The sequence below is a fragment of the Anopheles cruzii genome, chromosome 2 (genome assembly GCF_943734635.1).
Source record: "Anopheles cruzii chromosome 2, idAnoCruzAS_RS32_06, whole genome shotgun sequence".
Classification (NCBI taxonomy): domain Eukaryota; kingdom Metazoa; phylum Arthropoda; class Insecta; order Diptera; family Culicidae; genus Anopheles; species Anopheles cruzii.
In genome coordinates this window covers 12,542,115-12,555,561 of record NC_069144.1, presented here as the reverse complement: position 1 = coordinate 12,555,561, position 13,447 = coordinate 12,542,115, and the positions used below count along the sequence as shown (strand labels likewise).

Sequence of the window (13,447 nt, the reverse complement as noted above, 5' to 3'; positions counted from 1 at the left end):
TCCGGGGCCCTCTACAAACTCTTATAATGCGTGTCGCCCCGACTCGGTTACCGGAACCTGCACCGGGTAAGATGAAAAGTTTGCAGAAACAAGCAAATCAACTTTTCTCATCATTTCCACCGACAAAGTCCATCCGCCGGTGGCAACCCCCATCGGAAAGGGATAAAGTTTCCCGGGTTGATAACTTCCGGCGAAATGTCAAAGTGATGCCCCTTGCACTGCAGCAAACGGCACTCGTTTGATCAGCGTGCGTCTTTTATTGGTATTCACAAGCCGCAGAGAGACAGAGGCGCCAGGATTGAATTACGATGCCTCATGCACCACTATCTAGGGAAGGCCGCCGTAATAATTCGCCACCATACACAACATCGGAAAACGTGTAACGTGTAATGCAAACGTAAACATGCCGCGACAATGCGTTCCCCTGCCAGTTGGTGGCCATGGGATGCCGAGTTTACATTGGGACTTGGACTCACAGCCAGCACAAGTCAGGATGGCCGAGCGGTCTAAGGCGCCAGATTTAAGCTCTGGTTCCCGTAAGGGAGCGTGGGTTCGAACCCCACTTCTGACATCCTCTTTTTATTTGTGCTGTACGTTTTGCGAGCGATGTTGCACGCTACGTCGCGTGACGTTACGTTTTGTTGCGCGACTATTGGACCGTTACGCGTGTTGCATCGACCTACAGTGCGTCACGTAATTATTAGTGCTGCGTTACGCAGAATTTAGTCTAATTTTTTAAATTTTTTATTTTGGGAAAAATTAATGTGAACTTTCAAGATGAATTAATTGTTGATTCCAAAACGTGGGCGCTGCGATAAGATAGAGAGACACTCCGGACGCAGCGTAAAGATAAAGGTGGTCTTCAGTTATTTTCAATGAATTTCTAAATATAAACCACGTCTAGGTCACCGTCTGGGCGCTACCAACGGTTCTTTACACATCCCTTCTCCCTAACGAGCTCCTCACCGCCAAGCATCTGTTTGCGTGTTGAGTGAGAAGATCAAAAATAGCTCACCGTGCGCCAAGATCCTGTTAAAGATCACTCGGAGCGTCCCCATGGGGAGTGCGCTCCGATAGCTTCTTGGCCGGAGAGCGACCATATGTTAATTTTCCCGCGGAAAGCGCGATTTTCCGCGTGTTCGAATCCCAATCACAACACAGCCTCTCGCGGGAGCCTCTCAGTCCAACTTTTGCCCCCCGTGGACTGCCGGACATTCCTCTGATGGGCTGGCGGCCCATGCCAGCAGCATCATTATAACCGGCGGAGAACGAAGCGGACATCGATTTACTAGACCCCCATTGGCCTTGTCCATGCCATGCGGTGGGTTCTTCCATTGATGGTACACAGAAAACGAATCCTTTTTTTATACCCGGCGAACTGTATCGCGCACTATCGCGCCGTTGTCATCGAACCGCAGCGGATTGACAGCGGTCTGCGGAACCGGGAACCGTCTGATAAACGGCCAGTAACCGTTCCGTTAATCAGCAAAAACCGAACGAGTGGCATGGGCCTTCAGATTGATCCACCGGATTATGACAAGCGGTAACTCGGGGCTGGGGCCAGTTGTCAGCCACATGCTGAACCAGGACTTCCGTGGCCCTTTCACGGGTTCACGGGCCCCAAGAAACCCTGTTCGAGTTCGACCAGGAGCAAACGATCACAGACCATGGACGATGGGGCGCCGGATTCTTATTTTCCACTTTTCAATGTCCGATGTGGCCGTGCCAATCGCGATAAGCACTTGATGTGGTTCCTGGCAGCGAAAACGTTTCCAATCGACTAGACTTGCCGGCGAAGAATGGAATTCACCCGCAAAGTGACCACTCCCGGGCGACCGGACCACTCCGGCGTGTGGCCGGAGTGCTTTTATCGTGCAAATGTAAAATAACACACGACCGCCGCGACCGCAAAGTGAATTCCGTATTTTTCCACAATTTTATTGGATATAAATTTGCGCTAATCGGAAATTTATTGCCCGTCGGTGGCGTTCGATCGATTGCCAATCGGTGGGGTCGATTGGGAGTTTTCATCAAAACAGACTCCACGACGGCGACAACGACGACGACTGTAATGGAGTTATCACTAATCAGTTAATACGAGTGTGTTGCCATCAGCTAATCGAAGAAAAATTTATCACGCTGCTCTGTCTGTCTGTCTGTGACCAGACGCAGAGGCAATGAGATGACCATACAAGGACCGTGCACTTAATCCATCTGGCGACGCAAGGCTGCTGCGAACCCAAGTTGACAGACTCCAGGTGTCAGTTAAGCGGCGAGAATATCGATCTGCCCGCTTAACTGTCGCAACGACTGCGCTACTGGCCACGGGAGAGCGATCTCGCTTCGAACGCCGCTACTAATACCACCAGGCCGACCGGGTGAATGTCCTTGCCCGATCGGCCTGCGCGCGAGAAATTGTCTCGGGACAAGCGCCTAAGTGCCAGCAACGAGCGGGTTTTTTGGATTCGCACGCGATAGCGGGAAGACACGAAACTTTTAACCTCTGTAAATAACTCCGTGAATAAAGACTCAAAGTTATAACGTGTTATGCAAGACGTGTTCTTAATATTGAATTATCTCCCGAGCGAAAGAATCCAATATTAAAAGTTTCTGTGCCACGGAACTAAAAAGTTCCGTTTTTTCATCCGAATTAACAATTCGGAGAACGCGAGACTAATCTGCCGTTTCGATTCGGCGGCTCGGTGTTTCCCGCCCCGCGAGTGATTGTGGCCGGTCCACGACGACGAAGCTACCACCGAGGGACCGACAACGCCAGCCACCGGATAAACGATTGCAGTGGTCGCGATAGCGTAAAAAGTTAATGGTGAAAATTACATGTGCTACCGAATTAACAAATTCGGATATTAAAAAGATTCCTTCATTTCGGAATCAAAAACTCCGCTTCCGACTACCGCTCCGATTCCATGTGCTAGTGTGCGTAATCCTGCCTGCGAGTGATTGTGGCCGATCCACGAAGATGAAGCTACCACCGAGGATCGGGATCGACAACTAGCAACGAATGAGAGCGATGGGAGTGAGAGTGCATAATTAAAGAAGAGACGAACTGCCGCTCCGATTCCGCGGGTGTGCGTTCCAGCCTCGGAGTGATTGCGGCCGGTCTAGAGGGACGAAGCCGCCACCGACAGGATGGACGACGCCAGAGAGGATCGCAGCGATTGCAGCGGTCTGCAGAGTGTGTACAGTTAATACGAAGACGAATCTGCCGCTCTGATTCGGCGCGCTTGTGTGTTCCGGCCTGCGTGTGATTGTGGCCGGTCTGGAGATGACGAAGCTGCCACCGACGGGTTCAAGGACGCAAGTAGCGAATCGGAGCGATTGTAGTGGTATGTGTATTAAAACGTTTCGTTACCGAAATAACGAAAAATACTAAGTGAGTGATCAGCCGCTCCGAGTCCGTGGCCGGTGTGTTCCTGCCTGCAGTGAAGTGAAATGAACACAGAAACGTGCAGTTGGTGCAGGAGGGCACTCGGGTACGAGTACGCTAAGTGCGAACAGTGCAGACTTTCGGTCCACATCGCGTGCGTAAAGGACGATGACACGGTGTGGGCAGGCCGGTGGCAGTGTGAGAGTTGCCGAGCGGCACACCCAGCAGCCACGCACTTTGGCGCCACTGCTCGAAGCGACGCGATGCCGGCGCGGCCATCGAGAAAAGAATGGCCCGCCAAATCAACGACGTCGCTGAGGCGCGAGGCTCCTCCAGAACGGGAGCAAGCAAGTAGACGGGCGCGCCGCGCGTCACCCGTGCAGAAACAGCCCGAACTGCTCGAAGCGCTCGAGAAGCTGGAAAAGCAAAGCCGAGAGCTACGCGATGCGCGCACCAAAAACAACGCGCTACACGAGCGGCTCCTGCAAGCGGAGCAGAAGCACTCCAACGAGCAACTGCAAAATCGGAGTGAGATGGAACAACTGTCCGTGCTGCTGGGAAAAATGGTGGGCACGGTGGAGGAAGGAATGAGTCGGATGTCCGAGGAGAACGAGCTTCTCAAGGACGAAAACAACGCGCTACACGGACGGCTCCAGCAGGCGGAACAGAGGTACTCCAACGAGCAGCTGCGAAGTCGGAAGTACATTCAGCAACTCGCCGCGGTGCAGGAACAAATTATGGGCGAGGTGAAGGAAGAAGTGGATCAGCTGCGCAAGGAGAACGAGCTCCTTAAGGAACAGTACGAAGCGCGGTTGGCGCGCTATGATGAGGAAATTGCCGATGTGGAACGCGAAGCCAAAGAGACGATCGGTAGGCTCGGCCGAGCAAATGCACAGCTTACCAATCAGCTGCATCAGCTGATGACATGCCAGGCCAAGCCCATAACCATCGCCGGCCTCGGTGCGGCTACCTTGGAGAAGGAGGCGAGCGAAAGGCCCCGCACGGCCAACGTGAAACCGATGACAGTCCCAACCGGTCAGCAGGCTGCAACCGTTACACTGCGCCGCGTCAGTGAAACGTCACTGGCCAGCATTCGCCCAATGGCAGTCGGTAGCCGAACGACGGCCAATTTACCAACACGCCAAACGGCCAACGACAGCAGGTTGGATCGGCACGACGCACCGTTGCTGCCATCGAAATCGCGGCCCGAGATGTGCGAGGCCATGCACGCTCAGGAGTGCTCAACCCTGAAGAGCCAGCCCGAGTGTGATGACGCCTCGACGACCGGTTCCGTATCAAGGGACGATAACGCAACAGGGGATAGAACGAGAGTAGCAAACGCCCCACAGCAGCCGCCGAGCCAGCTGCCGCCGCCGACGCCGCTGCCACCGCCGCAAATGCCGCCGCCACAAATTCCGCCGCCGCAAAAGTTGCCGTCGCCACAGCCGCCACCGAGCCAGCTGCCGCCGCCGCCGAAAGAGCCGTCGCCGCCGCCAGAACCGCCGCGACAGCCCCCGATGCCGCCGCCGCAGCAACTGCCGTCACAGCCGTCGCAAAAGCTGCTGCCACCGAAACATGAGAACGAGTTCTTTCTTGCCGGCCGGCCAAGGGTCCGATTCTCACACACTGTCGGCTGAAGTGGCGCGGACTGCACGGTGCACTAATCCTCTATGCTCGAGGGCCCCCAATAGATGATCGCCCTATGATCCAATGAATGAACCCCATTATACCCGCGTGATCCGTGGTTTAATGAGTTTCTTTAACCCGGCTCGCGTCACTGGCGCATCGGGGACCCATAAATTGTTTTTCACGTCACAAGTGCAGCATACGTTGCACTCGAAAGCCAGCCAGCCAGCCGTTCATCAATGCTCATTGATCACCGCGCGACCCAGCAGAACCCATTCGAAAGGGGGGATGCTCTTGGTCTTGTTCTCGAGCACGTCGGTCGGACCGATCAATTTGGAAAACTGTCAAACAAATTATCGAACATCGGAGAGAGAAAAAACGGAGCGAGGAACACAAAAAAGGAGGGAAACAAAGCATAAGGGGGTCGAAGATCGAGCGAGGTGCAGGCGAAAAACGTCCCCCGCCCGGGGAACACAGTAATGGGAGAAAGATTTATGATCACGTCGACTAAGAAGCGATCTTAGAAGCCCCCGGGGTGGTTGCGATGGTGATTATGAAAAGCAAAGCATACTCTGCTGGTATGTGCCACTCAGATGCATTCCTAAGCTCGGCCGTTGACTCGAAACCATTTAAGAATTGTTGTTACACTTTCCCATTAAGTAAGTAATGCTTTGTTCGAGGAAAACTATTTATGTATTGACTGCTTTAAAGGTTAACTAATATTTTAAATGCACCACAGTTTGGCCTTTGTCCCTCTCTCTGTTGACATCGACCGAGCAGTTCCGGGCGGCAAACTAATTAAATACGTTCGACGGGGGCATGTGAATTCGCAACAATTCTGGCTACGCCGGAAATTGACATAATTAGCAACATGCTCTTTAATGCGCCGGGTGCCGCCGCGATGGTCCAGCGTTTTTGAAACATTGATCCGTGAAATTTCACCCGCCAGCGGCTCGGCTTTTCACACTTTCGGCGGGATGTTCTCACTCACTCTCTCGCCTTGGCTTTGTTTCCCTATGAAACTGAATTCCGGCCATTTAGGAAGGAACATTTGGATTATGTTGGCGCACCGAGTGGGGGACTAATAAAATGAAATTCTACTCCATTTACTGCGCTGCACCGGATTGAGGGTGCCACGGTGGGGCAATATTGAATTAGTTTTGGCTTGTAGCATAATTTAGTTACAGTCCACACTGTGTTCACTGCCGCGTACTTGGCGCGGACGGGAAAAAATGAGCATAGCGCATAGTGCGCCAATTTTTCTTTTGCTCTTTAGCGACTGATTAAATTACTTTCAAAACAAATCCGCGGTTGGACACCGCGTTGGAAGGCGCCTTCCGGTCTGTCCGAGCTTTATCACCATCACGCGCAATTAGAACGGGCGGAGTGTGTCAGTGACAAATTGGGCAACCCGGACCACTGAAAATACGGAGGATACGGAACGAGCAGAGACATTTGTAACTAATATTTCAAACCACCGCCGGGCCGGGCACGAAGCCGAAGCCGGCAAGAACTTTTCCGGCAGGACCTTTCTTATGCTCTCGGTGTTCCATCATTAAATGAAGACAGTGGTAAGTGGTCCACGATGTTCAAGAGTGCAGAACATCCGCTGTAACACTTACTTCGAAAGTGGTCCATTACTCGACGGCCATTGACCAAACGGATTTAAAAATTATTATTGATCGATGAAAGACTTCTATTTTCTCACAAGCGACGAACGACAATTTTTAAAATTCCTTCACAAAAACAGAGTCACTCTCTAAAAGCCAACCTACGCTCACCACTGACAGTGATTTATTTGAGTGTTCTTCCGGACGTCAGTTGGATGCCTTTGGGTGGCAGCGAAGCAGTACAAGTTAGAGTCTACCGGATACGGTCAGTTACACTCACTCATCTGCAGCCAACAAATGGAAGCCGAGTTGCAGCCCGCAGTTTGTCGAACAGATGAATAACAAGAACCCGTTACCCGGGACGTTACAACGTTATTATGACTTTCATTGGAGCAAGAGTTGTGTTAAGTGCTTTCCGTGTCCCGATGTTTGCCCAATGTCCGCTCACCAGTCGCTAATGCACCGCACGCACCGGCCACAGTCCGGTTGAAGAGAGCGAGCGGAGAGCATTAATTTGTCCTTCCGCGCCCGCTGCCCGTCCGTTGTAATCTGCAAGCGCTTTTTTGCGGTTCGGATTCAATTAGTAGCGGCCAGCCAACCGTCAGCCCATTGGAATGCAAACCTCGGAACCGGACCAAGCCGTTGTGTGGCCGCCACCGGAACACGGAAAATACGCTTCCGGGAAAGAACTACGGCCGGCCGCAAAACCCTTGCGCACATCCTTGCTGAGGTGCGTTCTGCAAAATTGTATCCAATTCCATATGGCGGGGCGGCCAGAACCTGGAAGCCTTAAAACACGGAATGTGCACTCTCACAGGGCGCGTGGTCCGGGATTAGGTTTTAGGTGGCCGGTGGGGTAGTTGCATAAACTAATTAATACAGCAACATAAACTAGCTCATTTCGCTGCATGCGAGTGTTGGGCGCCCTCTTTGGGATCCAAATGTAAACATGGAACGCTGCATGAGAGAGAAGAGGGAATTCATTTGTACTATTCTGGGCGCCTCCGCCGGTCGAACAGCGTCGAAGGTGCGAACGAATGTTTGGGCGCTTGTTTTACATTGAATTGGTACGGAATTTGTTTTACGCAGCTCCACGACAGAAGGCCGGCCGGAAATGTTAATTAAAGCGATCATTATACACGCATTTAGTTGTTGTTAGCTGGGCCCTCGGCGGGCCCAGGACTGGCTGGCGACATCAGCGGTTACCAGGTCCGATGGCCAACGAGCGTCGATAGCAATCAGGCTTTACGCCGTGGCCGGGCTCTCTCTGGTATCTTTCCAATTGATCGAAATAGATTTCGCAATTACTGGCAGATGCTCGCTCGGATCGTAGATAGATCGTATTTCCAAGATTCATGGCCCGCGCATGAATCATTCAGCGAGCTTCGTAATTGAATATGAGGTGTATTATTATGAGATCAATTATTTACGTGAAGCCCGGGCCCAGGGTGATTCGAGAGCAGGAAACGTTCGGGAAGTTACCCCTATTTCGAGGGAGATGTTCCACAGCAACACTCACCAGCAACGAAAGCAGAAGAAGAATGAAGCTTTTAGGACGCGGATTCACTTCGAGAACGGATACCAAACTCAGGACGCTAATGATGCGCCCCGGAACCCACATTAGCGAACAGCGAGGCGCACTTTCGAACAATCGCTGGCCACAGACAGCACAGCATAACGATTCAAAAGACCCACTCTGACGGATGGCCGGAACCATCATCCGTCCCCGTTCAAACACAGCGCGCGCGGACACATTGTTGTTGTTGGCTGGCTGGCCAACAAACGCACCACACCAAAATCGAGCATATTCTTTTCACATTTCGCACCACGACCGCAAAGCCGAGGCCGGCGTGCGTTGCATACATAATTCACTCGGCCAGCCATCCGCCCCCAAACACACGCCCCGCCGCCGTCGCCGCCCGTCGGACAAGGAAAGTATCATCATTTTTCAAAACCATATTTATTTATGTCATAAAGCGTCCGCGTCCACAGCACGCAGGGTGAGGCATTCCGGTGCCCGCGTACCCCCCCTCTTCCCGGGGAGGCATCATCATAAATTATGCTCCTATCGCGATCCGGTGGTCCGGCGGTTTGTTCGCGTGCACGCACCGGCTCCGGGTGTGTGTTTGCCCTACATACTTTTTGAAGTGCGTAGGGTCTCGGTCGAAAATCTAAAAAAATGTGTTCAAATGCGCAAGTTTTGGGGGGCGCAAACTTTAGAGCAAACTTTGGGCCGGATAAGCGGATGTCCGGATGGTGTGCGGACGACTTCCGAAAAAGGTGTGCCTGTGAGGCTGTGTGTCAATCAAGAGACCATCCCGATTATGCCACGATGTTCTCTTTGTTTTCTCCAGCCACGGAGCCACGCGCCTTATTTCGAGCGTGAAAAATGATCCGTTTGATTGTCAGATCTCTCGTTGCCAACTCACTGGTATGCCTCTGGCCCCTGGCCCGGGCTCCCGGGCAGTCAATGATGGGGAGAGATGACTGACACTTGATTGACTACGCCTAGCCGTAGTTTAACGAGCAAATATCGAGCCGTGGCGAGAAGGCAAGAGCAATCGAATTAATACTATCGGAGGGACTAATAATTTCAATCGTTCCCCGCCGCCACGTCCCCCGTCCCGTCACCCGATCGGGAAACTCGGCATCCAGTTTCTGCAGTCGAATCGGGCCATCAATATTTTACGGCCATAATCAACGGCGGAACGGAAATTGATCAATTGAAATTATTTAATTCAACTTTAGTGTGCGTTGATTAAGTACGTTCACGGAACCACGGAACAAGCGCGACACGCGTGATGAGTGTGTATTCACGTGGCCGCGCTCTCTCTCTCTGGTGACACAGACACTGATCTAAGGAAGGATAATTCAATTTCTGCTCCGCTACGGCGCTACTGCCACTGGCTCCACAGGGTGCCACAGAGGGCGGTTAATTAGCTTGCGAAATTCAATTAAATAGCTTTCGATTTTTCACCCACGAGCCCGGGGGCGCAAATTTGCGCGTGACTCTTGTGCGTTGTAAATATTGGATCCCCAGCCGGGGCCGGGGGCTAATAAATTGAGTTCGCACGCGCTCAAGCTTTATTGGCTTTCTAGCGTTTTTTTGAGGTGGAAGCCTGGTTTGGGCTAGTGCCGCCTGAATAATCTGATATCGGTAGCCGAGGCCGAGGCCGAGGTTTCATTGGGCGTAAGCTGTGAGTCTATCAGCAGCCAATAACATTTGTAGAATCTAATGGAGTTTATCAATTAACACTTCAAGGTGGCGCTCCTACAATTTAAAGCATCGACAAGGGATCAGTCGCCACGGCGTTTGGGACAGATTACCTCTCGCTGATGGCCATCGCAAACTGAACTGAACACTGAATCGCTATAGCATCTTCTATGCCCAAGCGTCTTGCGCCAACCGTTTTCAAGGAGCAGTGCACAGTTTGCTGTGATCGTTAGCGAAGTTTGCCTCACCCAGCTTACGTCAGCGTTTTTTTGCAAGCCCGAAAAAATGGACCTCGTAGACCTCCAGTGGAGAGAACCACGAATTGTGTCACCAGCCCGCCGTCTGAGTCACGCAATGATTTGAAAAATGAACCACAAATGAACCACATTTTGCATGCGCCACGGATCCCATAAAAGAAAAAGTGATCCCATTTTTGGGTTCGCTGTGCCCTCCTTTTAATTCAACAGATGAATTCAACACGCCGCAGATGAGATCAGCAGGCACAGCAGGCAGCGACGGTGCTGTCAGAGAATGTCTCGACATTCGTTGGCTACCAACATAACAACAACATCACAGTAACCCATTGAAATTATACTTCTGGCATCATAATTCTTGTAGCAAACCTAACTTTGATATATTCTACATTTAAAAAGAACCGCTCATATTAAAAAAAATCAACAGACAGTGGGCATCAGTGGCCATGCAATTCTTGTTTCGTATTTCAATCGGATCTATTGTTTTCGAATCGATCAACATAAAGCGAGAGCATCGAGCACATAAAGCACAACGGGGCGCGCAGCTACTTGAATGAGCCAGACTGTTTCCGAAGAAATAAAACGTCTTATCCCGCGCCAGGCAGGAGTCCGCGAGAAGAAGATTCGACGATCGTTCCGACCGCAACCGAGGCATAAGAACCATCGGCCACCATTCTTCGCTCACCGAGGAAACCACAAAGAAGACACACAAAGGGCACCTAAGCCGCAGCTTAGTTCCGGTGAATTGAAATCCCGAAGAAGAAGAAACCTGCGCTGCCGGTCGAAGACGAAGCCGAATCCATCATTAATTCGTTTATGTTTTATGCATAGCATCCGGCTGGCCTCCTCCGAAAACAACACACAGCCCGAAGACCGAGCCCGAAAACCAACCGTTGAATGTTAAACACGGCGGCGGCGGTGGCCCAAGAGCCTACGTGAAGCAGCAATATTTCCGTTTCCCCTGCCCGAGAGGCCGCAACAAGAGGTTTGATTATTTTAGGTTCCTATTTACGAGCGACGGCTGTACGCATATGACGGATGGGAATGAAGGTGATCTTCCCGGCTCTTCGGGATCGGGATTGGGGAAGATCCCGCGCGAAGATCGACACGCGTGAAGAGACGGTTCCCGGAATCGTTGACTGGCTGCCCGGGCCGGCCCATTTATCTTCGTTGCTCGATGGAAAACATCGACACGAAAAGTGACATAACAAGGTGATCCGCGGCCTGTCCTGAACATCCTGGGGCGGCCTGGGGCGTAGGCGCGAACTAATTTCAGCACCGTGCGCGGCGAAGATAAATGTGCAATTCGGTTCGCATGTGTGCGGTGGTGAGTTATGGAACGAACTGGCCGCACGCTGACAAGGCCGCGAGCCTTGTCTGCTAATTGCCAGTTATGCTGCCGCCAAACAACGGCGTTGACATGATAACGAGGCACCACTTCGAACCTTAGAATAGGTTATTTTTATACACAACAGTGCTTCGGCGGGGGGGGCCTTCAAAGAACTCGCATCTTTTGTGCGTTCCGGAACCGGAGACCTGTGGCCCCGATTGCCCTGGCGGTTGGTGCAACGGTGTATCCGATGTTTAATGCATGAGTTATGCGCACCGCGAACAATATGGCTGCTAATTCAAAAGTGGTTTTCGAACCATTATTTCCCACCGGCGCGAGGATACGAAGCAGATGCCGCCGGCGATGACTTATGGACCCTATGGATGGCCATCCGTGATTCATTCACCAGCACGACCGACATAAATTATGCTCGCCGGTTGGTGGTTGGGCCTTTTCGGGTAGGAAAACTATTCGTTAGCCACCGACCGACAGACGTTGGCCGTTGGTATTGTGGTGGTGAGAAAAATGGCCCCCGACAAAGTTTGACGAATCTTTGACGAACACCATTCGAATGCCACAGAGCAGAGCTAACGGCCAAAGTGAGAAAGTTGATCCAAACATTGCAACCCATTAGACGCGGCATCTGGTGGATCTCGGCCCCGTGTGTGACCTTCGTGTCGATACCGACTCGCTGCGCGGATGCCCGATATTTGACACCCACTTGACACCGGAACCCTTTCCAGTCACGGAGCAGCAGCACCCGCGGGACCTAATGGCTCACCCGGGGGGGTAGCGCAGCGTCTCGCTGATAGAATTACTGGCCACAAAGACAAATAACACATCGCCCGCTCCCCCACAACAGGCAGCCCGAAACTCGGAAAAACAACGAGTCGTCCAGCACACGTGTTAATATATTTTCCCTAACGGGTTGTCTTCGTCGTCCGCTCCGACGTTCGGAATTATTGCCCGCCGAGAAATCCAATCTTCAGCTCGCTTCGCAGCATAAGCATTCTCTCCAGCGCGTCTTGTGGGCCACGCGCCCTTTGTGGACTCCTTCTGTGTGTGTGGTGCTAATACCCGGCCATACGTCCCCGTGGGAAGCGTACTGTAAAATGATACCATAAATTACCGTCCGGTCCGGCTCCGTGCTCCGCTGTTCTCCTCGGGGTCACCCATCAGCGGCGGCGGCGGCGGCGGAGTGTGACATTTAGCTAACGATACGACACGCTACGCCACGCCACAGGCCACGGGCTGTCCTTGCGCGAAAAAGGTCCTTCCGTCGCGGAGATGCACAGATGAAATAGGCGAAAACATCATAAATCTAGCGCCTTTTTTGTTTCTCGACAAATAAAATCAAGCCTCGCGTCCGCCGCGGGATGCGACTCTGTTTTACTGTTAACACAGATTTCTGCCCTCCAGCCCTCCTCCCTCTCTCTCTTGAGGGAATTCTTGAAGATGAACTGGAGCGATGGGACTGGATTTGGGTCCATAAATTAAATCAGAATCAAATGAGAATGGTTCTTTTTTTTAATGTCAATTTATCATTTTAAGAAAGCCACCCGAATGCTCAGGCCGACACTCAAATCCTCGGTCAATCCTAGTCCGGGGTCATTAGCGAATCGAATTGTGTGGGATAAAACTCAAGGACCTCAAGAGTCAAGCGGGAACAATTTAATGGGAATCAGAAACGGAGTGTCCACTCGTTAGGCCATCAGAATCGGAATGTTGGTCAGTGAAACGCAATACGTGTGCCCTATAAAACCAATCAACCCCCCTAATAGTGGATGGCCAATTTAGTGCGCGGTTTAGTTGCGATATCGAACTAGCCAGAGGTCCACGCCAGAAGCGTCCGGTTACCCGGACCAATAAAATGTGAATGACCAACGCTCAATCACCCGCCGTCTGTCGCTGCTGTCGCCAGTGTAAACAAACCCCCACCCAACTCTATTGGGGCCAACAAACCGAAAAGCCGAAAAGAAAAATAGCAACGCCGGTAATAAGACACCCCGGGTTCGACTACCGGGTTTT

At 52.0% G+C, this 13,447-nt stretch overlaps 1 protein-coding gene and 1 non-coding gene across 2 annotated transcripts in view; one reads left to right on the top strand and one right to left on the bottom strand.

The window, feature by feature from the left end:
* Positions 1 to 13,447, bottom strand: part of LOC128277722 (matrix metalloproteinase-2) — a 165,783-nt gene that overhangs the window by 135,122 nt on the left and 17,214 nt on the right. The window lies entirely within an intron of this gene.
* On the top strand, positions 488 to 571 carry Trnal-uaa (transfer RNA leucine (anticodon UAA)). Its single transcript has one exon. It is a non-coding gene; the product is annotated as a tRNA-Leu (tRNA).